Here is a 25,891-nt window from a genome sequence, read left to right as displayed (position 1 = left end):
TTTGGGTGATGGTGACGTGTCAATGGAGGCTCACCAGTTGTAAATATCCCATGTGGAGGTGGATGCTGATATTGTGGGAGGCTGGGCATGCAGGTGGAGGCGTACATGGGAAATGTCTGTACCTTCCACTCGATTTTACCTTAAACCTAAAACTGCTCTAAAAAGTAAAGTCTTAATTACAAAAAAGAGGATGAAGGGGAGGAGGAGGAGGGAGACTGGCAGGGCAGGTGGGTGGACCCTCCCGAGCCTCTCCCGCTCCAGGAGGCAGTGAGGCGAGTTGCCCGCAAGGGTGAAGCCGCAGCAGGGACCCAGCCCAGGGAGCCAGGAGGGGACACACACTGGGCTCCTGTCCCCCAGCCAGCCGCGCCAGCTGGTCCCCGAGACCACCAGCGACATTGCCAGGCTGAGCTGTTGAAATAAGCTCCTGGCGTTTGTACATCAATCTCCAGGCTGAGAATGCCAACGTGGGTTTGATCCTGAGTGTGGTTTCAGCAGCACTGATAATGACTCCGTAAATCTGCAAAGTATGTATCTTTAATCTGGCATAATTAAATGCTGAGTTATTTGCAAATGAAATGTTTAAAACCAGCAAAGCTGCTGCAGCGTCCCAAGGCTGAATCTCTGGAAGCAGGTCTTGGCCGAGCATCGTCTCCACCTGCCCCTCCTCCGTGACGGCTGGTGGAGGAACAGGAGCGCAGACGGGAGCCCCGAGGCCCCGCTCTGGGGGTGTGTCACCCCGAGCTTTGGCAAGGGAGCTTGCTTGCCTTGGCGGGGGTGGCGGCAGGCGGCTCAGCTGGCTCCCCAGCAATGCTCCAGGTAGGCAGGTGCTCAGGGGATGGGACTGAAGTGCCGCTAAGCCGATGCTTGGAGCACCCTTGCTGGGATGAAGGGCTGTGACTGCGAAGAGGATAAAGTGATGGGCTCCTTACAATCCTTCCTCCTCCTGTCCCTTCCACAGAGGTGGGGCCGGGAGCAGGGCAGAGCCGGGGCTGGCGGGGGACGAGATGGGTCAGGGCCCGGGCGGGCCAGGGGTCCAGGTCCATCCTTCTGTCTCCCGGAGCAGTGTTTGTGGATGGAGGGTACCCGTGTGTGTGTGTGTGTCTGTGAGAGACATGCTCTGTGTGCAGGCTTTGTGTGAATGTGTGCAGGTGAGTATCTGTGTGCAGATGTGTGTGAATCTGTGTGCAGGTGGGTGTGTGTCTGTGAGCAGGTCAGTGTGTGTTCAGCGAACTGGCCCCAGGAAGCCTGATCACACCTGTCCAGGTGACACATTATTTTTGGCTCCATCGTCCAGCAGTCACTCTGTGAGCGTGAGCTCCCAGCCAGACTCTATAGGCAGAGCCCACAGGTGCCGACAGTCAGCGGAGGCTGACCGTGGGCTGTCTGTGGTGTGGTAGGGCTGTGTCAGTGACAAAGGTCCTCCTTCAGTGGCATCACTGGAGCATTTAAGGTGAAAGTTATGGTACTGACATTGGTCTTGAAAGCCATATTAATAATAAAAGCAGTAACTACAGCAGAATCAACTTCAACAGAGATAAGGCTCACGCAGCCATTGGCAAATCCAGGTGAATGGTGTCTGCGTATTGATTGTACTGTTCTCGCAACTTTTCACTAAGTGAGAAGCATTTTCAGTATTAAAATAGCAAGTGGTGAAAATGATTTCACAGAGAAAAAAACAGGTGGAAGCTGAACATGGTTTTCATGTCAAGGACATGTTTGTGACCACACGGAACAGAATAACGGAGTCAGAATCCACAAACAATGAGTGACTGGCCCGGTAATTGACACAACCAGCAGAAAGACATTAGCGGATACACAAGGATTTAAATAATCCAATTAGAGGGCTTGCAGTGGAAGACATATGTACTATTTTACACAAAGACACGCAGACTACAAATCCCTTTGGATACACCAGAAATAGTATGTGTGCAAGCATTAACAATGAAGCAGACTACAGAGGAACTGCCCAGATGCTGAAGAATACGTACTGTACAGATTATCCTTTTGGCCAAAGAATAATAAAATTAGAAACTATTGATTTTGAAGTATCATTGAAACCTAAACAACATGGAACTCAGTAAATGTGGGTAAAAACACAATCAGGTTGAAATGACAAAAAGTTTCTAATGAAACTTTGCATTCCCTTCTGGAGCATGGCTAAAGCATAATTAGGAATTTGATTTTAAATATGGTTATCACGGGGGCTCCCTGGTGAAGGATCTGCCTGCCAGTGCAGGAGACATGGGTTCCGTCCCTGACTCAGGAAGATCCTATGTGCCGTGGAGCAACTAAGCCTGCAGAACACAACTGTGGGGCCTGCGCTCTAGAGCCTGGGGGTGGAAGCGACTGAAGCCCGTGGGCCCTAGAGCGTGCTCCTCAGCAAGAGAAGCCCCCACCGCGAGACGCCCCCCGCTGCAACTCAAGAGCGGCCCCTGCGTGCCGTAACTAGAGAAAGGACAAGGCAGCAACAAAGACCCAGCACAACCAAAAATAAATTAAAATAAAACAAATAAATAAATTAATTAATATGCAGACTGGGGGAACCAAAGCTAAATCTTCAAGTCAGGAGGTTAGGAAAAAACCAAAGCAAGTGTCCCTCCCTTCCTTGGCCTTAAAGGAAAGAAGGGGATGATAAGACAGAGCCCGGCCAGCAGGAGCACTGAGCCAAGTAAGGGGAAGAAGCAAAGGCTGGATGTCTGCAGGAGCTCACAACGCAGGAAGCAGCGGTCAGGACCAGAGACGAGAGAAAGGGGCGCAGGAAGCAGCGGTCAGGACCAGAGACGAGAGTAAGGGGCGCAGGAAGCAGCGGTCAGGACCAGAGACGAGAGAAAGGGGCGCAGGAAGCAGCGGTCAGGACCAGAGACGAGAGAAAGGGGCGCAGGAAGCAGCGGTCAGGACTAGAGACGAGAGAAAGGGGAGAAGCAACAAAGTCAGAGTAAGAGGGTGACTAAAAGCATCCCAAGGGGCTTTTCCGTTCTCCTCGCTTCTTGCTGCTCAGAGTTCCTGCTCTCCACACCTTGTCACCACGCCACGCAAAACCGAGGAAATCTAGAGCCTTCTGCTCACAGCCGGGCGAAAGGATGCCAGGTCTGTCAAGATCAGGAAAAGTAAGGATGATGCGACGTTTAAAGTTCGACACAGCAGATGCCTTTCCACCTTGGTCATCACAGACCAAGAGAAGGCAGAGATGCTGACATGGTCCCTACCTCCTGGTTGGGCAGAGAAAGAGCTGAAATGAACCATGTGCACTGATTTGAACTGTATTAAAATATTTTAAATTCTCAAAAAAATAAAACCACACACAAAGAAGGTAACATGATAGTTCTCCAAAAAGCTCTGTGTTAATGAGTTGGAAAACATAGATAAAACATATATGTTTTTGGAAAATCTGAAAATGCCAAACTTGAACCAAGGAGAAAGGAAGATTTGGCTAGGAGAGGGGTCATTAACGTCACCCCAAGGGGAGGCTCCAGGCCTAGCGTGGCAGTCAGGTGTTAATATCCACAGTGAAGGGCATCTTCACCCTTCCCAGGAAAATAAGCCAATAACCAACTTTGGAGCTTAACTTGGTTTCCAGACTGGACAATTGCATTGTGAGGTAATACAATTTTAAGCCTGTTTTATTTATAACCATAGATGCAAAAGTCATAAACCAACTGTTACTGAAATTCATGTCCATGTTGGAAAAAACTGTCTAATATGATTATGATTTTCCCTTGAATGTGAGCATGTCTCAAGACTAGAAAATCTAACCATGAGATTCCACCAATTCAATGGATTAAAAGATAAGATTTATGTGACTACAAGGAGAGATGTAGAAAAATGTTTAGGGTTAAAAAACAAACAAACAAACAAACAAACCAAAAACCACAAACTGCTCAGATTAAAAAAAACAAATCTATCAGAAGATTAGTAACAAAGGGAATTCTCTTGGTTAAGACCATATAATAAAAACCTATAGTAAATACTATGCTTAAAAGAAATTGAAAATGGATTTCCAGTTAAATCAGACTAAAGAGAAAGTTTGCTCATTAGCATAACCACTGCTTGTGGCATCAGAGAACTTGGCCATGGACAATGTGGGTGAAATAAAGTGGTTCTTATAGAGAGATGATCATATACATGGAAATCCAAACAGAAACAGAGATGAAAGCCTGGCACTAATCAAAGGACTTGGAAGGCTTCTCAGACGCAAGGTCAGCTTAGCATCACTTAGCTCTGGACCTCAGTGGGAGCAACACCCAACTACAATGTTGATCCTAAAAAGAAGTATAATTTACTAAAATGACAACCCATTTTAGATAAACTGGTCCAACAAAGAACACACAAGATCTTTTTGAAGTTTTTTTTCTTTAAAGATTTCATTGAAGTGTATAAAATACACCCAACATGATCTCATTCAAAATTTCATGTGGCTTATTTGGAGATGAGATTCTACAAAATGGTTCAAAGTCATTCCAAAATACACATGAAATCTGCACAACTCTTATAAACTCTAGTCAACTCTAATAAAAGAACAGCCAGCACAGGCAACTTGCCTAAGGGGTATTATGACTTATGAAAAAGTTACACAAATAATTTAATGGACAAAAGCCGAGTGGTTGGACAGAGGAATGAGCAGCTGAGGCCAGGAAGAGAGATCAGTCAGGTCTGGATGTGGGTGGGCCCCTGGCACAAGGTAAAAGCGCGGACTGATGGCTGTCAACCACCCGAAAAGCTCTCAGCCACGGGAAATGTCCAGCAGATGCTGAAATGAGAAAGACAGGAAATGCTGAGTAAGGCTAAGCAGCAAAGAGACCTTTCCTACAGGATGGATGAGATCGCAAATTGGGACAAAGACCTTAAAAAAAGTAATAAAGCCTACAAAGGCTACAGGTAGGGCCAGCCCATGACTCAGCAACTCCAGACCTAGAGATACAGTCAGCAGAAATGCATGCATTGGAAACAGGAAAAGATGTCGATCCTTATATTTTGCCTCAGGGTCCCATATGGCTGCTGGTGCTCCACCCATCACATTAACTTTCCCAGAAGGAAGGGACTTTCCATAATCCTACACTACACTCTATTACCACTTTATTGACCAGAACCCAGTCATCTGGCCTTGACCATCTGCAAAGTAGGCTGGGAGTGTAGTCCCATAAAGGAGTGCAGGGCAATCCTATATAAAACCACAAATCTATGGAAAGATGTCCAGTTGTTCAGTCATGTCATTCTCTTTGTGACCCCATGGACTGCAGCATGCCAGGTTTTCCTGTTCTTCACCATCTCCTGTAGTTTGTTCAGCTTCAGCATCAGTCCTTCCAATGAACATTCAGGGCTGATTTCCTTTAGGATGGACTGGTTGGATCTCCTTGCAGTTCAAGGGACTTTCAAGAGTCTTCTCCAACACCACAGTTTGAAGGCATTAATTCTTAGGCACCTTCTCCCTCCAGCCCTTCCTTCCTGCCTCCCAGGCACGCTTATGTCCACTTGTCCAAAATGCTCTGTCCTTTCAATGCCCTTGAAGTTGCAAGTTGATCCTGCTTCCCGGAAAGACTTATTGCCCAACATCCTTTTGTGAACTCCTACTTTACCCTCAACACCCACCTCACAGAGTCCTTAATTATTCCTTAATTATTCGTCTGCATACACAGCTGTCCCCCAACTAGAATGGGGCCTTCTCAAGGGCAGGTACCATTGGGTCTGAATGCCTCCTGTGGGGCACACAGTGGATACAGTCTGATATTGGTTGAATTAATGTTTACCTTCTAAAGTTTAGGCCTTCCTTTTTTGGCAGGGAAGTTCTGGCTTTGACGTCAGGGGGTTGAAATGCAATTGACGTTTCCTGTTAATTGGTTCCCTTGGTTCCCAGCAAGAGCCCCCTCCTTTCCAGGACACCCCTGTCCACTCTGCTTACTGCGTCCTGGTGGGGCTTCTCGGGGTGGGGCTGGTCTCCTGGGATTTCATTGAAATTCATTGAATTTCATTTGTCCTGGGAGTGAGGACAAACCCGCCTGTTTCCTAATGGGTCACCCATGCCTCTCTAGCATCTTCCAGGGAAATCACCCCTAATATCAAACACAAAGCCCAGCGCTGGTGACTGAGGGGCCGGCTCCCAGGGGCTCCTAGGCGGCGGGCTCTCCTGAGACCCGGGAACATCCGGCCAGGTGGCCTCTGCAGGGGTTTGCAGCTTGTGGGGCTACGGCACCTGAACCCAGGAGAGTCGAGGTCGAGGCATGTGCTCTAAGTGGGAAATGCACCCCGGATTTCAAAGACACTACAAAAAAGCTGGACTACATCATGCATCAGTTTCTAAATTGGCTACATATTGAAATGATAATATTGGATAATTGGAGTTGAAATGATAATAATTGGATAATTAGATTAAATGAAAGAGATGATTAAGATATAAATATTTCAGCTGTTTTCCCTCGCTGAGTGTGACCAGTAGAAATTTTTAAATTATACAGTTGGCTGGTAGTCCGGTCCCCTGAGACGGCGTGGGTCTCCTGGGCAGGGCAGGGCCCGTGGTGTCAGATCCACGGGGGCTGTCAGCTCTCACACACAGACCCCACAGCTTCTGATGCACCCGGGTGACAAAGGGACCCGTGACCTGTCCCAATCATCTCCCATCTCCGGGGAAAGACACGGAGGGAGCTTCCTTAAAGTCCTTGGACACAGAGGAGCGTACACCCCAGAGAGTCTGCAAGCTGACCCTGCCGGTGCTGTCTGAGCCCCAGGAATGTCAGAGAGGGGTTCCCTCCAGGAGGAAGGGCCCCACAGAACTGCAAATCCAGCTTGGGCTGCCTCCACGATGGAAGCTTTGTGCTCCAACCTCGTGGCACCGGCATCGAAGCTCACGGTCAGCTGGATGGAAGGAACAGGAGGATGTGTGCCTTACAGACCCTGATGCCCGCCGTGACTGCCCGCCGTGACCTGGTCCTGCTGAGTCACAGTTTTGGGGGTGCACGTGCTGCCCCCGCACTTACGCAGCCTTGGTCTTCCCAGGGTCTGGTCTGCACACCTGGGCCCCACTTTCCTGGCCTCAGATAAGGTCTCTCCGTCCCTGCTCTGCACACCAGCTCTTACGAGCTCCAGCCCAGAAAGGACCCGGTGCTCTGCCCGTCTCAGCCCATGGAAGGAAGTAGAAGTCGCAGCCTGTGGAAGAGGGGAAGGAACTCCTCTTTCTCAGAGCTGGCCGAGCAGTCTGGGGTGGGTCGAGAACCATCAGGGGCTCAGGGAGCAGGACATGTCCCTTCACAGTCGCCCAGGTCCTCCAGTCGGGGAGGCAGAAGGGCTGGACCATGCCTGGCTTGCGGTTTGGGTTTAACCAAACTGTGGTGAGAGCCCAGGTCATTTTCTGATGACCTTTACCTGACAGCAATTTCTCCAGCGGCTTCTATAAAATAGCCACGGCGGTTGCCTGAGTTTCTGCGTCCACCCCTGCAGAGGGGACTCTTGGTGCCTGGAGACTTAGCTGGTTCTGGCTTTGACAACGTACCTGCTGGGTTTGGAGCTGGCGTCCAGTAACTATGGGCTTCCCTGATGGCTGAGATGGTAAGGAATCCACCAGCAACGCAAGAGACCTGCATTTGATCCCTGGGTCAGGAAGTCCCCCTGGAGGAGGAAATGGCAACCACTCCAGTATTCTTGCCTGGAAAATTCCATGGACAGAGGAGCCTGGCAGGCTATAGTCCATGGGGTGGCAAAGAGTCAGTCGTGACTGAGCGATTAACACTTTCACTTTCCAGTAACCATGGAGACATTCGTCTTGGGACCACTTCCTGTCTGTAGAGTGGACTTCTAGCAGCATCTCCTGGCAGGGCTCGGAGGACCCAGCCACGTGGTGCCCACACGCCCCTGGGAACAGATGCAGACAGATAGAGGCCAGCTCTTCTTCCCACTGATGCTTAAGAAACAGACCCAGGGGGCCAGGCCTCCCACTCCCGATGTCAAGAATGACTGTGGGAAAGGCAGGCTGGCTATCTGTAGGTCCTTTCAGAGAGAGGATGTTGTCTGAGCCCATGAAAGAAAATAAAGACCCAAAATCACCTCTGAAGTTAGGCGAACAGTAACAGAGAAAGCAAATTAATGGTTTAAGGAAATGTTTAAAAATAGAAAACTAATAACTATTAATTTTAAAATAAATTAATTAGGCAAGCTTGAAAGAATGCCATTTTTTCCTGAACTGTCAGCATGAGAAGCTAAGAGTGCCTCACAGATGACATTATAAATTTCACTTATATTCTAGTGATTAAACCAAAGTGATTTATTGGAGTTTTATGAGGGCATTTTCCCTCTGTAACTTAAAACACAGACTGTATCAAAAGCGCCCACTTACTGCCATTATTCCAACATTGGTTATATTCTATTCTCTTATTTTGTGATTTATGACTTTGTTTTTCTGGAGATTCTGATCTTAACACTGTTGCTGTGCTGTGTGTGTTAAGTCGCCTCCGCCGTATCCAATTCTTCACGACCCCGTGGACTGTGGCCCGCCAGGCTCGTCTGTCCATGGGATTCTCCAGGCAAGCACGCAGGAGCGGGCTGCCATGCCTGCCTCCAGGGCACACACAAAGAACTTAGGAAAAAAACATTAATATGAGAGACAATGACAGGCTGGAGAGGTGTTCTATCTGAGTATGCACGCGTGTGTGAGTGTGCACGAGTGTGGGTACGCATGTGTGGGTGTGCACGAGTGTGCACGAGTGTGTGGGGTGTGCACGAGTGTGTGGGTGTGCACGAGTGTGTGGGTACGAGTGTGTGGGTGTGCACGAGTGTGTGGGTGTGCACGAGTGTGGGTACGAGTGTGTGGGGTGTGCACGAGTGTGTGGGGTGTGCACGCGTGTGTGGGGTGTGCATGAGTGTGTGGGTACGAGTGTGTGGGTGTGCACGAGTGTGTGGGTGTGCACGAGTGTGGGTACGAGTGTGTGGGGTGTGCACGCGTGTGTGGGTGTGCACGTGTGAGTGTGCACGAGTGTGGGTATGCATGCGTGTGTGGGTACAAGTGTGTGGGGTGTGCACGAGTGTGTGGGTGTGCACGAGTGTGTGGGTACGAGTGTGTGGGGTGTGCACGAGTGTGAGTGTGCACGAGTGTGGGTGTGCACGAGTGTGTGGGGTGTGCACGAGTGAGTGTGCACGAGTGTGTGTGGGTGTGCACCGGGGTTGGGTGGTCTCTGCTGGCCGGACCTGCCCTGAAGGATGAGGAAGTTAGCCCCTCCCCGCCCTCCCCTGCAGCGCCTCCGCCGGCTCGTATAGTCACGTCACTTACACTTACGCTGCTATTGTAAGGTCCAGCATCGCCAAGGTTGGTTCATCTTCTCTGCACTGAAACACACTTTAATCCGTACACTGTTGGCATTTGTACCAAGTATTCTTCCTCCATCGGCTTGTTCGCTGTGGCCCAGCCATCACCTGGACCAAATGCCTCCGTGAGACATCTCATGTCTCTCGAGCTTTGGGTTAGAGGGGACTTAATTCACTCTGAGCCCACAGAACCCTTTCTCACAAGTCCGTCTTCGTGTACAAAGAAACTTGGCTTCAGGTAGGCAGCGCTCATTCCCCACTGACCCCCGCGGCGTCGCTCCTGTGTCTCGTGACGTCAGGGTTGTCGGAGCACGCCTGAGGCACGCGTACCCGCCCTGACCCTCAGCAGGCTCGCTGCTGTGCCTACCTGGGAGAGCAGGGGGTGGGGGACGTGCCTAGCCCAGCGGACAGGGCCTGAGCCTCAACCTCTCAGCTCGTCCATCCCTTGCGGTTGGAGCCCATCTCTCTCCTGGTGAGATTTCATCCCAAAGTAGGTGTTTCCAGCAGAAGGCAGAATCCATTGTGTACTTTATTTTTTTCCTTTATTTTTATTAGTTGGAGGCTAATTACTTTACAGTATTGTAGTGGATTTTGCCATACATTGACATGACTCAGCCATGGATTTACATGTGCTCCCCATCCTGATCCCCGCTCCCACCTCCCTCCCCATCCTTCCCTCTGGGTCTTCCCAGTGCACTTCGGAATGACTGCCGTTGCCTTTACAGTTCTTTCCTGCCAAGAACCACACTGCCTTTTTCCTGGAAGGCGCCCCAAGCAGACAGAGCAACCACGCCCTGTCCCTGGAGCTAACGTGCTCCGGGAGGAACCGGACTGTCCTCGCTCGCCCCAAGGGCGACGAGGCCACCGGGAGGCGTCCTGCCCTCGTCGTTCTGGGTCAGCACGCTGCAGCGCGTGCCCTTCTGATGGATGAGCTGGTTCTGTGCCTGCTGTATCTTCGAGGGCATTTTTTCACGTCACGTATTCCGGGTTGCCTACATGTGGTCCCCGGACCCTTAGCTCTCCCAGGCGTTCAGCCCCCACCTAACTGCGCACTTTCTGCTCAGTTCTCTGAACAGATCCCAGCCACGTCCTGTATCAACAGCTTAGTTTTCATCCGCGTCTCTTCTATTCATCGCGGCTCTAATGAATATTCTGGTTTGCAAATCGTGGCACTTCTGCCTTGGTTCTTCTTCTGAGCTCGGAAATCTTCATCATTTTCCTATAATTTTCTAATCATCTCATCTCGAGCTCATGTCCTGTGGAAACAGTGTTCTAATTAAGCTTTTAACTAATTCACAGAAAGCTTCACTGCGTGGGCTATTCTTTCCTCCAGTTCGCTTTTATAAATGTTTCTATTGTATTTCTTTCCTCATGGTGCCAATTTCTTTCTCTTTCTCCTCCTTCTTCCTCTTTGCCAGTAAGTCCATGCGGTTGCCAGACTGTTCTTTTCCCCTCTGATCCTTCCGGAAAGGCAGGCCTCCCTGGACAATTTGTTCTTGGACAGTGTAGGGGACTTTCCTTGACCCTAGCTCACCGGAAGCCGGTTTGCTTTTCCTTCTGGGAAAAGCGGGTGGTGAAGGGCGATCCTCACACAAGCAGCTGCACTCAGGAGGGGGTCCGCGATGCAGCCTCCCCGCTGAGATTTCTAACTAAACTCCAGCCGCAAAGGTGAGTGCTAGTCCCTCAGGCGTGTCCGACTCTTTGCAACCCCAGGCTCCTCTGTCTGCGGAATTCTCCAGGCAAGAATACGGGAGTGGGTAGCCATACCCGTCTCCAGGGATGCCCCCAAGCCAGGGATGAAACCCGGGTCTCCGTCATTGCAGGCGGATTCTTTACCGTCTGAGCCTCCAGGGCAGCCCCACTCCCCCAGCTACGTGGTATTTATCCTGTGTCTGTGAAGAAATCCCTCCCCTGTTCAGCACCGACGTTGGAAAATGGTTGAGTCCTCAGCGGCCCGTCTGCCTCCGCTGGCATCCCCCACGGAAGGGTCAGCGTCTGTTCTCAGTGGTTTTTGAAATTCATGTTTGATGGGAGGGTAGTTACTCACACCGCTGTGCTGGTTTCTGCCGCACATCAACGTGAATCGGACCCCTCCCTCCCACCCCCCACCCCTCTCGGTTGTCACAGAGCACCAGGTTTGAGCCCCCTGCATCACTGCAAAGTCCCTCTGGCTGTCTGTTTTACAGGTGGTAATGTACACGTCTCCATGCTGCTCTCTCAGTTCATTCCACCCTCTCCTTCAGCGCTGGTGTCCACAGGTCTGTTCTCTGCATCTCCATTTGTTGTCATTCAGTCGCTCAGTGGTGTCCGACTCTTTGTGACCCCGTGGACTGCAGCACGCCAGGCCTCCCTGTCCATCACCAACTCCCGGAACTTGCTCAAACTCATGTCGGTGATGCCATCCAGCCATCTCATCCTCTGTCGTCCCCTTCTCCTCCTGCCCTCAATCTTTTCCAGCATCAGGGTCTTTTCCAATGAGTCAGTTCTTCACATCAGGTGGCCAGAGTACTGGAGCTTCAACATCAGTGCTTCCAGTGAGATCAGGGTTGATCTCCTTTAGGATGGACTGGTTGGATCTCCTTGCAGTCCAAGGGACTCTCAAGAGTCTTCTCCAACACCTCAGTTCAAAAGCATCAGTTCTTTAGCGCCCAGGCTTCTTTATGGTCCAACTCGCACATCCATACATGACCACTGGAGAAACCACAGCTTTGACTAGATTGTACCCTCCCAGGAAGGCGTGGAGCTCAGGGCAGGTGGGAACATCTGCATGTGGTCCACACCCGAGGCTGCAAGGACGAGGTGGTCTCGTCACCCTGGAGGGCCTCCGTCACCCAGGGGCTGGCAGGAGAGGAGGTGCAGCCAGGGGCAGAAGGAGCCCAGGGGGCCGTTTGGAGGGAGGGTGAGAGGTGGGGAGGAGGGAGCTGGGGGCGGGGTGGGGGCTGGGGTCGTGGCTGCAGACGCGGGAGCAGGCAGAGAGGGTCCCGCATCCACTGCTCACGGACGCAGACATGCATCCGAGCCGAGGCTCCTCCCCAGGAGTGTGTGTTGGAGCCTTCTAGAAGCTCCCCAGTCACCCGCTCTGCTCACTGTCAGGAGCACTCGGAGGGGGCCTTTGTCCTGTGCAAAAACACGCTTTTCTTTGTGGTCGTTGAACCCTTCAGTCCTTGGGACACTTTGGGGATGTGACCTCAATGTCACAGTGGGTCTGGGGCCAGTTAACAGAGAATCTCATGTCCTCTTTCTCACCGGCTCTTGACCATACACCTGTGGGCACACGTGTGCTTTATTTCTCCTCTCAGCCAAGTCACTCACTTAAAATCTGTATTTCAGTGACTTCCCTGGTGGTCCAGTGGCTAAGATATTGTGCTCCCGTTGCAGGGTCAGGGAACTGTATCCCCCATGTCAAAACTAAGACCCAGTATAGCAAAGTAAATATTAAAAACAAAGAATCTGTATTTCATTTGTCTTCCAATTGATTCATCACATACGCACACACACAAATCCCCTAACTTATTTTACAAAACGCTCATTATGATCTCCATCGGGCCTGACCTCACACCGATAGCAGCTGTGACCGCTGTCCTGTGGGGGCGGAGGGGCCCCTGGTCACTGGAGATGACTCACTCGGGGACTTGGCTCTGCCCGGAGCCTACAGGCCGTCCTCCAACCTCGGGGCCACCAGACGGAGACCGGCCACAGCCAGGGCTCAGCCTGGGCCTCCAGCTCCCTGCCACTGACCCCGTGCAGCCCACCCGGCCACACGGGGCTTCGTCCCACCTCGTCCGGGAGTGTCAGAAGGGCACACTCTGTAAGCCCCCAGGAGGCAGGGCGGGGGGCCGAGCACCCAGCCTGTTCCTGCCACCCCCCTTTCCGACTCACGGCTCTGCTTCTGGGGGCCTCTGTGCCTGGCCCGTCTCTACAGCAAGCAGTGTCCAAGGAGGGGAGTTTCACCCCCATTCAGCCAGAAGACCCTCCTCCTCTGAGTCTGAGCTGGAGGCCCAGCCCTCCGTCCAGCTGGGAAGCTGCGACGGGGTCTGTGTGGGGTCGGGACCAGCCCTGGGGTGGGGGTGGGGAGACACCAGCCCACCCACAAGGCTGCCAGGAGGTCACGGCTGGCGGGCTCTGGGCCTTCTGCGGACTCCATTGCGGGCGTGAATACAGCTAATGGTCACCAAGCCTCTAATTCCGTTGTTTTATGATATTAAAACCTATAATTTAATAGAACTTGGCCCAGCGAGAAGTGCCCACCTAACACCCACTGTGATTCTCGGTCACTTGCCAAGGCTGACGGGGCTCGGGTCACTGCCTTGAGACTATGCAGCCCGCTCCTCCCGCTCAGCGGGTCCAGGCCAGGAGCAGGGGAGGTGCTGATGGGGAGGGGGCAGAGATGGGGGCTGCAGGGCAGCGAGGGGAGCTCCGTGGGGCCCCGAGGGTCTCAGGACCAGGCTGTTGGGTCCTGCGGTGCTCACGTGGAGTTGCATCACCCAGGAGCTGCTGAAACCCCGCCTGATGCTGTCAGGGTCGCGGCACAAACCAGGCCTGTCCCTGGGGGTGGACACAGGCCCCCCAAGGGAGAAAGCAGGGGAAGACGCGGAGCCTCCAGGCTGAGCTGTGGCTCGAGAGGCCACCTTGCCTGCCTCCCTCCCCCGGGTCAGCGGGAACCTCCCGCTCACGCACATCCCCTGCGGTTGCGGCCTCCCTGCCTCTCTGGTGCCCCGAGGGGCCGTGTGCTCTCGGGGATGACCACTAGGTGTGAGCAGGCAACTGCTGAGCGCTGAACCCCATTTCTGGCCGTGAAGAGCCAGGTCCTCCAAAGAACCTGGGTACTGTTGTCTCTGGGCTGACCCGAGTCCTGATCCAGGGCCCATAGACACAGGGCCGGGCTCCGCTGGGTGCTCAGAGCCCCCCATAACCCCCTGCAGCCATGATGGGAAGACAGGTGCTTGGTGAGACCCCCAGGGCCCCAGCTGCCCCACAGGCTCTGGATCCCGCTGGCCAAACCTCTGGGGCCACACGGAGGCCTTTGGCTTCATGGCAGCACTGGGGAGGGCTGCTCCTGCAGTGAATGCCTGACAGGAAGCTGCCAGGTCGCGTGTTCGGACCCCGTCTGGGGCGGGAGCAGGAAGGGAGGTGATCTCGGGCGTCGGGATGCTCCGGGGCACAAGCCCAGGCGCCCAGGGCCTTTCGCTGCACAGGCCTGGGGTCAGCATACCCTCCGCCACAGCAGGGACCCAGCTCCACAAAACGCCCTCCTCCCCACTGCCTTCCCCAGGCCCCCGAGGGCGGCGCACTCCGTGCTCACCAGGAGGTCGTGAGCGGTGGTCCCTTGTGGTCCGGGACGCCCTCCAGGACCGGCCGGGGGGCACGTGGAGCCAGGCTTTGCAGACCCAGCGGGCACGCGTCTTGGAGGTGACTTCCTGCCCGTGCTCCTCTCCTCTGCCTTTCAGAGAAGCCACAGGACACCACCCGGCCAGCAGGAGGTGGTGATGGGGTGGGTGATGGGGTGGGTGACTCAGGGTGGGGGATCCAGGGTGGGTGATGGGTGGGTGATGGGGTGGGTGACTCAGGGCGGGTGATCCAGGGGTGGGTGACGGGGTGGGTGGCCCGGGGGCGGGTGGCCTGGGGTGGGGTCTCTCCTAGTGCTGTCCCCTGGGAGGAGGGAGGAGTGGGCCTGGGGGGCTGTGAGGGTCTGTGGTGAAAGGTCTCTGGTCATCTTGTTGGGCAGCTTGGTCAGGGGGCCCGTGACGCCCACTCACACAGGCCCTCCACGCCCCCTCCCTCCAGGCGTCTGGGCAGCGTAACACCAGGACGAAGGTGTCGATCTGTGCTGAGAGAGCGGTGAGATCTATCGACAGAGACGTTTGCATCGATCCCGCAGGAAGCAAGGTCGGGGGCCTCCCGGTGGGGGGTGCAAGTCAACTCTTTGCCTGAGGCGGGGGTCAGTACCTGCTCCTTCCAGGCCTCTCTCAGTGGCCTGGCCTCCACTGTCCACACTCAACATTAACCCAGTCAGCAAGGCAGGGAAGTCAGTGAGCCAGTGAATACGCCCAGGTCACGGGGGCTGAGGACTCGGGGGCCCAGGACACGGGCCACGTGGGCCCTGGGGTGCGGTGAGCCCGAGGCCAAGCAGCTCTGGGCCCGGCTGACACCGCCTCTCCAACTCAAAGGAGTCCCTTTGGTGAGCAGATAGCCTGCCCGCTGCCCCAAACTCACGGTCCACGGCAGAGCAGGCTGATGGACCGCAGGGCCGCGTGGCCCAGCCCCAGAGCACGGTCCAGTCTGAGGCTGACCCTTCCCACACGCCTCTCTTTAGGCCGGCTCCTCCTGGAAAGTGGATGTGGGGCTGCAGCTGGAAAGACCGCCCCCAGGGCCTCCGCCTCCTCCTCTCGTCTGACTGTCCCGGGGGAGGGCGCCCGGGGAAGGACTGGGGCAGGGAGCCCCACTGCACTCCGGTGGCCCCCTGTCTCCCTCTAGACAGACAGTGCTTGGCCGGAAGGAAGCAGCAGTCCGTCCTGAATGCTCTGCCGCGTCCTGGGGTCTTGGACAGGTGCACTGGGGTCCGGTGGCCCCACACAGCCTCGGGGTCCATCAATGTGCCCGGAGACCATGTTTCCCAGACAAGCTGACTCTTACCGCAGTGTTCCCCGCAGATCTATCTCGACGACAGGTGACCGGGGGCTGGAGGGAGCACATGTACGCGGCAGGGGAATCACCACGCTCCCCCTGGCCAGGCGACACTCTCAGCACGCCGCAGGCCTTAGGCCCACTGGATGGGAGCCCAGCCCATGAGGGCAGGCAGGTGAGGCTGCAGGGGGCGGTGGGCGCCAGGCCCTGGACCCCGGGGACAGGAGCCCGCTGTCCCCTGAGGGGGCCCTGTGAGGTCAGGAGCTGTGTGAACGTGGATGAGGGAACGTCATCAGATCCTCGCAGGGACGGGCTCACCTTGGCCGAGGGCAGAGATGCGGAGATTCACGGGAGAGATACACGCTCTGACTCAGCAGGCAGAGTGTTTTAACCCGACCCACCGCCTTTGCTCAGCAGTTTCTGACCCACACACTCGCTCTGTGCCCACCTCCCCCAGGGCACCCTCCTGGCTGGGGGCTTTGAGGAGGGGCTGCCTGGCTGGCGGAACAAGAAGACGGGGAGAAAACCAGAGTCCCGGGGGGCTGGAGGTAAGTGCGATGGGAGTGACTAACACAATGGGAGCGAGAGCTTACAGTGAACGATGTCGGGTTCGTGATCTCCGAAGAAGATTTAGCTTCAGGACCAGAGACCCAGGCTTGATCACTCAAGAGCATTTGTCTGGCAGAGTTTTACTAAAGTCAGACAAGGCACAGAGGAAGCTTCTGAGACAGACATCAGAAGGGGGACGCAGTGCCCCCGTCCCTCGTCCTAGCGAGGGAGCTAGATACTCTTAACTGGCTATTGCAATAAATCAAAAGAATGTCTCAAGGTTGTAAAGATCTTCCTAGACCCACTCCCATAGTACACATTTAAGATAACAGGATTAGTCAGAAAGTTTTCAGGAAGGAGAAACATGCCCTCAAGCAGGACACATTGTTGTTACGTAATCCTTACTAAGGAAGGTAGAAAAAGACGCGTGTCCTTTCCTCCTCCTGGAGAGCCCCAGACCCGTCTCTCCTCCTCGGGGACCCCGGCCTTCTTATCGACCGGCCTCGGCGTTGACCCTCCCAGGAGCTGGTGACCCCGAAGGTCCCAGGGGGCCTGGGCTGGGCGGGAGCGGGGCGGGGACGGGGCGGGGAGGGGCTGGGCCCTAAGGCAAGAGGGACTCACACGGAGGAAGGGGCGCCTCTGCTGGCTCCAGTGATGTTTTAAAAAAGCTTTATTTGCATATAGTTGATTTGTGCGTTAGTTTCAGGCGTCCAGCAGAAACTCGGTCACACACGCGTCCCTCTTTTCTAGCTTCTTTTCCCGTGTGGGTCCCTGCAGAGCTTGAGGGGCATCTCTGTGCTGGACAGCGGCTCCCTGTTGTCTGCTTCCCAGATATCTAGGGGGGTGTGTGTGAGTTCCAGCCTCCGCAGGTGGAAGAGACGCGTGCTGCCCAGCAGCGCCAGAAGCGCTGGGAGACACAGGGGAGAAAGCTGGGGAAGCGGCCCCAGGGAAACAGGACAAGTGTCTGCCTCCCAGGAGAGCAGCCCCCGGGGCAGGAACTCTGATCCCGTTACCTACACGGGGTGGGGCCTGGAGGCCCAGAAAGCAGGAGATCCGGCCGTGATGGGGGTACGCTAGGCAGGGGGCCACAGGCCTGGGCAGCAGGGCCTGCAGATACCAGGGAGAGGACGGGAGCGGAGGGCGTCAGAGGGGAGAGGGGGAGGGACGGACTCGGAAGGGAGGGAGCAGGGAGACCCTCGGGAAACTGAGCTGTGTTCAGCGTGCCCTGCTTCAGCGGCATGTGGTCACCTCCCGGCGAATGAGACTCACTCCATACGAGAGACCAGGGGGCTACCGACGACAGGGAGGGTCAGGGCTCCGAGGCTGCAGGACCCCCGGCCTGGGAGACAGCCGCCCGTCTCCAGGATGGGCAGAGAGGCTGGACAGCGGCGGGGAGAGCCGCCCACGGAGGCGTGGACGTGGACGCAGCGTGGCCCTGCCCGGCCCACCCATGGGGAGACACACAGCGGAGCCCCTGGGGGTCTCCCAGGACCAGCTCCTCCCACCCCGACCTCAGGGAGGGGAAGAGCTGTAGGCATGGAAACCACTCCCTGTCTGCATTTCAGAGCCGGGAATATTTGAGTCAATCAAGAAATTCAATTAGCGGAGTGACATTTTGTCACGCGCGGCTCCGCTGCCCTGCTTCCCGTTTTCCGGGAGATAATTGGTGTATTTGCAACAAAACTGCAATTCAATATTTATCAGCTGCTGCTTTTCAATAAAGGAATACTCTGTTAACCGCCCTCCTTAGGATGTCATTTTTACTCAAACCTGCTGACACGTGAGTCCTGGTTCTGGCACGCCCCGGGGACTAAGAGACGGGGGGCGAGGACAGGGGCACAGAGGCTCAGGCTGGGTGGGGGTCTGTGTTCACAGCAGGGCAGGCAGCCCCGGCTCAGCCCCCCAGAAAGGCTGGTGTCCAGTGGGGGGGTGGGGCCCCCAGCCCAGCTCCCACCGCGTCACCCGCATCCCCGTGACGGAGGAGAAGCTGTCTGCTGACCCACAAGGGCAGAGAGGAGCCGCAGCCAGCAGGGGCGGGGGCTCTGGAGGGGTCAGGGCCCAGCTCTGGGGGTGGCCTCGGGACCGCAGGCCACAGTCCTGAGCACAGGCGTGGCGGCGGCTGGGACGCGGGTCTCGGTCCTGGGCACAGGCGTGGCGGCGGCTGGGACGCGGGTCTCGGTCCTGGGCACAGGCGTGGCGGCGGCTGGGACGCGGGTCTCGGTCCTGGGCACAGGCGTGGCGGCGGCTGGGACGCGGGTCTCGGTCCTGGGCACAGGCGTGGCGGCGGCTGGGACGCGGGTCTCGGTCCTGGGCACAGGCGTGGCGGCGGCTGGGACGCGGGTCTCGGTCCTGGGCACAGGCGTGGCGGCGGCTGGGACGCGGTCTCGGTCCTGGGCACAGGCGTGGCGGCGGCTGGGACGCGGTCTCGGTCCTGAGCACAGGCGTGGCAGCGGCTGGGACGCCGGTCTCACGTGCCGTCCCTGCTCGGGAGCGGCCACGGGAGGGTTGGGTGTGCGACCCCCAGGGTCCGTTCACGACCACGCGCGGATGCCCCAGGTGCCGTCCTGCATGTGTGCTGTCACGGCTGTGGTCATCAGTTCTCTCACTGTAGAGTTTGATAAAATAATAATAAATGAACACCGCGAGGTCGCCTGGCTGCTCAGGAGGTCCCCGGGGCTTCCTCCTCCCTCCTGCTCCCCTCCCCTGGGGTGGGAGCCCCCTCGGGGCACCCCACCCCGTCCACCGCTCCCTCAGGCCCTCCTGCTCCCTGCTGCAGATGGAGACGATGTGTCAGATGAGAGCAAATCCAGACCTGAAGGAGGAGAGACGTGATGTCAAAGTCTGTCATCCTGGGGGAGAGTCGCCCCCATCTCAGGCTCCATGAGGCCCCAGTACCACAGGAAGAGGCTTGCCCCACCTGGGGAGGGGAGCGGGCTGACAGCAGGTGGGGGCCCCGACTCTGAGGAGGTGTCCCCACTTCAGTAGCTGTGCGGGACCAGAGGGTCAGCCCCATGAGGGCTGGTGTGGCTGGATGATCCTGGCTGCCCTGTTCCAGCCCTGCCTCCTCAGGCCAGGGGCCCCATCGTTCTGCGGGGACCTCAGGTTTAGGACAAGAAAACAGAGTCCGTGCCCCATCAGCCCCGGGTCCCAGACCGCCCCCTGGGCAGCGGCCAGTCTCCCAGGGTCTCTGGGAGTCCCTCCAGAGTCGGCGTCCAGCAGGCTGGGCAGTGGACAGAGGCCGTGGCTGCTGCTGTGACGTGGGGGAAGCAGTGAGCCCCCCACTCCCCTGTGTTAAGTCCCCAGGGCTGAGACCAGGACCAGCCCCAGCATCCAGCTCAAGGGGCCCCCAGGGCTTGATGAGGAACGCACGGCGGATCAGGGTCAGACGTCGAGCACGGCCCTTGTGCAGGTCTAATCTATGGTCTCACAGCCTTCTCTCCTGCAAAGCAGCTTTTGTGCTCTGTCAACTCCCAGCTCCTTCCACCCGGGTGGGGCCCGCCGTGGAAGTCCCATTGTAGACGTGGGCACACGGCTCGGAGCGACGCTGTGGCCGGTGGGGCTGTGCTGGGAGTCTCCGCGGGGGCCCCAGGATGGCTCTGCAGAGGGGAGGGGCCCCCTTCCCCGGAGACATGGAGAAAGCTGGGGCAGGGATCAGGATGCTTTCTTTTACTGCCTTTTCTGCACAGGCAGGATACAGAAAGTGGAGAGCAAATGGATTCAGAGATTATCTACTTTTATTTAAGGGAAAAAAAACACTTTAATTTTGCAAACTCCACTGGTGTGCTGAAGCTGGCGGGGATCCTGGGCTCCGTTCAGGAAAAGAAAGGCCTGGAGGCTGGGAGCAGCGTCTTCCGGCAGGTGGCGGCGCTAAGTGCCCAGAGGGCGCGCGGCAAGGAGGGCAAGGGCTCTCCAAACGCCCAGCCGCTCCTCTGCGGTCCTGCGGGGCGAGAGCTGGCTCAGCGCCACCAGGCCCGGAGGCAAGCCTGCGAGTCTGTGTGCTGGCGGGCGGGGTGGCTCTGCAGGAATGCTTCGTGCGAGGGCCGCCCCCTCGCAGCCTGCAGGGAGGGACAGAGGTCCCCTCTGTACAGGGTTTGACCTTGTCCTTTCAGAACCCCCTCCTTTCCCACCCCTGCCCTTGTTTGCTCACTCGAACCCTGTAGGCTGCCCGCTGGGGTCTGAACGTGCGAGTCCTCCTGAGTGTGTATGCCGAGATCCTCGCCCCAGCACGACCGTGTTGGGGGGTGATGACATCAGGAGGGTGGGGCTCCGGGAGTGAAATTAGTGCCCTTAGGGAGACCCCAGCAAGCCCCTCACCCCCACCACCTGCGGACCTGGCAGGGAGGTGCCACCGGGGGCCAGGAGGAACCCACCCCTCCGGCACCTCGAGCTCCCGGCCTCCAGAGCTCTGGGAGGTCAGGTCCTGCCGCTTGTGGGCCCCCAGCCTCACAAGCGTTCAGTCACTCTTGTCCCTGGGAGAGAGCAGAGGCCCCAAACCCTACACAGGCCAGGATCCAGGGCTAGGGCTGGGGGCAGAGAGGGCAGAGACGGGGGCGATGGGCTAGGGAGTGTCCGCCAACGCCAGCAACTGCCGGACGGCCAGCACGACTCGTCACCCCAGGGGCAGCGCCGGGCCAGTCCTTGGGGGCCAACGGCCGGGCCCTGCAGGAGGAGGGGGTCCCCATTCTCCTCCATCACTCCGTGAGGAGAGCAGCCGGAAACACATCTCCAAGCTCAAGGATTTGCCCCAGAGGTGGTGCATTGCCCAGACCAGACAGCTCCAGATGAGGCTGCGGAGGGGACAGCCCCCAGGGAGGCCTTGCTGGTGACAGGGGAGGAAGGGGCCATCCCAGCTTTGGGGGCCCCGCCACCTGACCCAGCCTGTCCACCTTCTCCCGCCCTGCAGGGAGCTGACCGTCCAACCTTGGGGACCTCAGTGACAGGCCCCCAGGGCGTAGCCGGAGGCTCCCTTCAGGCACAGGGCTCGCTCAGTGGGGGACGGGTGGGGTGGGGCTGGGGCGGGGCAGCGGCTCAGAGCAGGACCCGGCAGAAAGGGGGTCAGAGGGGTGGACGGGGCAGCGGCTGCCGCAGGGGTGGAGGGGGGTGACGGGGGACCCTGCACCAGCGGCCTCCCCGGAAGGCGGGGCTGTGAGGCGAACGCCGGAGCTGGCCTCTCTGCTTGTGCTGATGCTGGGGGCTTACCGCTGAGAACAGAGGGCGGGAGGTGCCCAGCAGGAGGCAGCGTCTGGGGCGTCTCCCAGTCTCCCTGACTCTGTCCGCTGGGAGTCGGAGCGGGGCCGCCAGCCCCCGTGGCACAGCCCTCTCCATCCAGGGGGGCGGGCAGCAGACTCCCTTCCCGTCCCCACGAGGGGCTCAGCCCCTGGGAACAGAGCCCAGGCTCCAGGCACCCTTTCTAGCTGGTCCCTGGGCTCTGGCAGCAGAGACTGTGAGGCCCCGGCGACCGCTCACCCCCCGGGAACACCAGGCAGGCATCAGGGGACTCGGGGACCAGGGCAGGGTGGGGGTGGACAGGGGAGGGGGGCGCAGGGGCCCTGGGTCTGTGACCACTTCCATGACCTTCGTCATCCGAGGGTGAAGACGGAGGCCACAGTCCCCCTCTGTCTTTCCCCCATCTGGAGATGCGAGTTTGCTGGAGGAGTTTCCGTGGGCGCGGGGACCCCGAGACATCACAGCGAGGACCCCCACGGCCCCTTCGGGCCCTCAGGGCACCGGCGCCCCCCCCCCCCGCTGCCTCCGTTCCTGGTGGTGGGTGATGCTGGCACCGACGCTGCCCACCGGAGCCCGCTTCCCGCCGCGCTGCGGCAACGGTGCCCCCGCGCTGGGCCCCAAGCCCTGCCTCCAGCCTGACGCCCCATGAGACCTCTGCGCACAGAGCGTGAAGTCAGGGCTAGGGAGGCCCAAGCCTGCTGGGCCTGAGTCCCGGGCCACGTCCAGGAGCAACCCCCTGGGAATGGCCAGATCGCAGCCCCACACCAGGACCCCGGGCTCCAGGAGGATGTGAGAGGAGGCGGCGTCCTGAAGGCTCTGGTCTCGAAGTCCTGAGGTGGGCTGAGCGAGCGACAAAGTCCTCCTGCCAGCTGAGGGGACGGGGTGGCCGGGGCTCATTTTGTTGTTCTTAAGTCCCTAACTCGTATCTGACTGCAACCCCAAGGACGGCAGCACGCCAGGCTTCCCCGTCCTTCACTATCTCCCGGGGTTTGCTCAAACCCATGTCCATTGAGTCACTGTTGCCATCCAACCATCTCATCCTCTGTCGTCCCCTTCTCCTCCTGCCTTCAATCTTTCCCAGCATCAGGGTCTTTCCCAGTGAGTCGGCTCTTCGCATCAGCATCAGGTGGCCAAAGTATTGGAGCTTCAGTTTCAGCATCAGTCCCTCAAATGAATATTCATTTACAAGGAGATAAAGGAGATGAGCCTCCGAGGATTAAATGTAACAGGAAATGCACCAGGCCGGTGTGAGAGCACCTTTAAGACATTCGTGAATTTAAAAAAAGTAAATTTACTCAAATGCAAATAAACAGCCTCACAAAGATGCTGATTCTGTTCATTTATAAATTTAGCACAATCACACACACAAAATACTAATGGGTTGCTTTCTCTGGGATTAGTTGGGGAATATTTAAATGTCATATGGGGGAAAATATAAGCAGAAGCAACCGGGAAAGACGTGTGGGTGGGGGCTGGCTAGCTCTGGCAAAATCATAGTGCCTGTGAAGCCTCCACTTCGATCAGCATGGCCCTGGAGTGAGGGGACAGACAGACAGACGGACGGACAGACGGAGGGGCAGAGTGAGAAGTGCAGAAAGAGACGGACAGTGCTGGGTGGGACGGGCATGGCCCATGACGGGCGGGACAAGGGTGGTGAGAGCAGGAGAGAGCCCTGAACTGCACGTGCTGCCCCAGGGGTGGGGCGGGGGGCGGCATTGGCCAAAGCCCTTCACAGGCTCACCCCCAAACCAAGCAAGTCCCAGATAGATCGCTGAGAACAGGAAGCCAGGAAAGAAAAAGCAAGTGGAACTCAGAAGAGCAGAGCAGGGCAGGGCAGCCGCTCCAAGGCCTGGTCCCCTGATGCACTGGACGGATCCCATGTCCCGGGTTCCCCCTGCCCTTGGTGGTGCCTGAAAACACAGCCAGGAGACAGGAGACAGGCCGCAGCCAGGGGACTCGGCTCCTGCCTCATTCTGAATAACCCCAAGGAAAAGTTCTCGGAATGGATGTGCGGGTTCTGATAATTGGCCAATACGCTTGTCCTTCCACAAAGGCATGGGGGTGGGGGAGGTCTCCGAGAAAGACAAAATCTCCTCTTTTTAAAGTAATATCCTTGTTTGTGGAGTGGAATTAATATCTCGTTCATAGCATTTGCTATTGTGTATCTGTCTCTCTCAATCTGGCTGCAGGAGGTGACCTCCAAATAGAGCTAATTTAATCTGCAGAAATCACCCTGCAATTGACTTTCCCAAAACTGATATTAGATGAAATCTCTATTCCAATGAGCCTGCCTGTCATTAACTATTCCCCGTGAAAGGCCTAATGTACAACGTTTAAAAATCTTCCCTAATGTTGTCAGATTTCATAAACGCGCTCTTTTACTAAGGAATTAGTAGCGAGGGCTGAGGGACTCTGATGAACAGGCGGATCCCGGGATCTTGCCCTGGACAGACAGGCTCCTGGGGACGGAAGCTGAGAGTGGTGGGCAGCAGAGATGCTGACGCCAGCTGCCCAGGGATCAGGAAAGGTGTGGGGACCCCAAGAGGGCAGAGGGACGGGGCTGGATCCTTGCTGAGCTGGCTCGGGGTCCCCAGGGGCCCAGCAAAAACGTGATGGCCAGGTTCAGCCGGTCCACCTGCCCCCAGCTCTGGGCCGGAGCTGCGCCACGTGACGACGTGACCACGGACACGTCCGCATGTCAGGAGTGTTTCTGCTTCCTACACACGTGAGCTCCAGGTCTGGTGGGGAGGTCGACCTCTGACCCCAGCACACAAACCCGCGCAGCGCTTTCTGGGTTGCGACTGGGGAGCCAAAGTCAGCACTCTGCCCTCCCCCTTCCCTCCCCATCCCCGTCTCTGAGCTTGGTCCCCACGTCTGCAAAGGGCGCCAAGCCGGCCCGCCTCCTGGGCATGCTGGAATTCCCGGAGGCCGCGCGGTAGGGGCCAGCCCATCGCAGGCACACATCAGGGGCTTTCCGCCCGTGACCTCGGATTAATACTTTGACTAGCGCTTTCACCTCCCGTATCTGTAAGGTGAGTAGTGGGGGGTGGGCTTGTCCAGAGTCCTGTAGCTCATCAGAGCCTGCTGGGGGCTGGGGGTGCCCAGGCCAGCCACTGGTCCCAGTTCAACCAAGAGCTACATCTGCTTTCTCGTTGGAAAACAGGCAGGCAAGAGAGGAATGGAGTGAAACATTCAAAGTGTTGAGAGAAAAGGCAACAACCGAAAGTTCTGAAACCTGAGTAATTATCCCTCCTTCAAAACTGAAGATGCATAGAACCCTTCTCAGATAAGCAGAGTTTGAAGGCGCTCGTGTCAGCACACGTGCCTTGTGAGAAATGCTAGGGAAGTTCTTTAGAGAGAAAGAATGCTATAGTTCAGAGACTCAGATCTAGCTAAAGCAAGGAAGAGTGGAAAAGGACTAATTGACAGTAAAATGAAAATTTATTTTCTTATTCTTAGTTGAACTGATTGCAGTTTGTTACAAATAATGCTGACAGTGTATTTGATCATATATTCTTATGCATATGTCATATGTACATATCCTTGGAGAAGGGAATGTTTACCTACTCCAGTATTCTTGCCTGGAGAATTCCATGGACAGAGGAGCCCGGGGTTGCAAAGAATCGGACATGACAGAGCAACTAACACACACACATATGTACACATATCTATATGGTTCTATAAAAAATGAATGTCAGAGTAATACAAGTGACAAGAGGGAGGAACTAGAATTATTTGGCTATTACTAGGCATTTAAACCACCCTTTAAGTGGTAGAGTATATACTGAACGTGTTCTTGGATCTGTTGTAAATGTATGCTGCAAACTCTAGGCAATCAGTTAAAAAAAAAAGTACAAAAGAAATACAACTGATATGCTAAGAAAGGAAATTATATAAAAAAGCTCAATTAAAACCACAAAAGGCAGATAAAGAGTGGAAGATAAAAATAGGAAGAAAGAACAAAGGCAGCAGATAGAAAACAGGTTTGGTTTTGTAGAAGCTGAAAGATTATTCTAAAATGTATGCAAAAATTCAGAGTAAAAAATAGATGATACAATCTTGAAAAGGAGCAAGGTGGCCAGACTTCTCCATTGCATTCTCGTGTGTCCTGCATGCTAGCGTTCGGGGCTGATGCTGTGGGAGTGAACGACTCAGTGTTACGTAATTCGGGATGGGAGTGTCTCCATTGCATTCTCGTGTGTCCTGC

The 25,891-nt window shown here is 56.1% G+C and overlaps 1 long non-coding RNA gene across 4 annotated transcripts; it reads left to right on the top strand.

Moving 5' to 3' along the window:
- The first annotated feature begins 10,801 nt into the window (after positions 1-10,801).
- Positions 10,802-18,200, top strand: LOC139030585 (uncharacterized). 4 transcript variants are annotated; one of them, XR_011482974.1, is made up of 4 exons: positions 10,802-10,953; positions 14,558-14,765; positions 15,070-15,171; positions 15,936-18,200. It is a non-coding gene; the product is annotated as an uncharacterized lncRNA (long non-coding RNA). The 4 variants fall into 4 exon arrangements; XR_011482975.1 differs by having other exon boundaries at positions 15,070-16,084; positions 16,367-18,200; XR_011482972.1 differs by having other exon boundaries at positions 15,070-18,200.
- Positions 18,201-25,891: the final 7,691 nt, after the last annotated feature.

Source organism: Odocoileus virginianus, chromosome 23 (genome assembly GCF_023699985.2).
Source record: "Odocoileus virginianus isolate 20LAN1187 ecotype Illinois chromosome 23, Ovbor_1.2, whole genome shotgun sequence".
In the NCBI taxonomy this organism is placed as follows: domain Eukaryota; kingdom Metazoa; phylum Chordata; class Mammalia; order Artiodactyla; family Cervidae; genus Odocoileus; species Odocoileus virginianus.
Note: the sequence above shows the minus strand (reverse complement) of the source record. Positions and strands in the feature narration are given on the sequence as shown.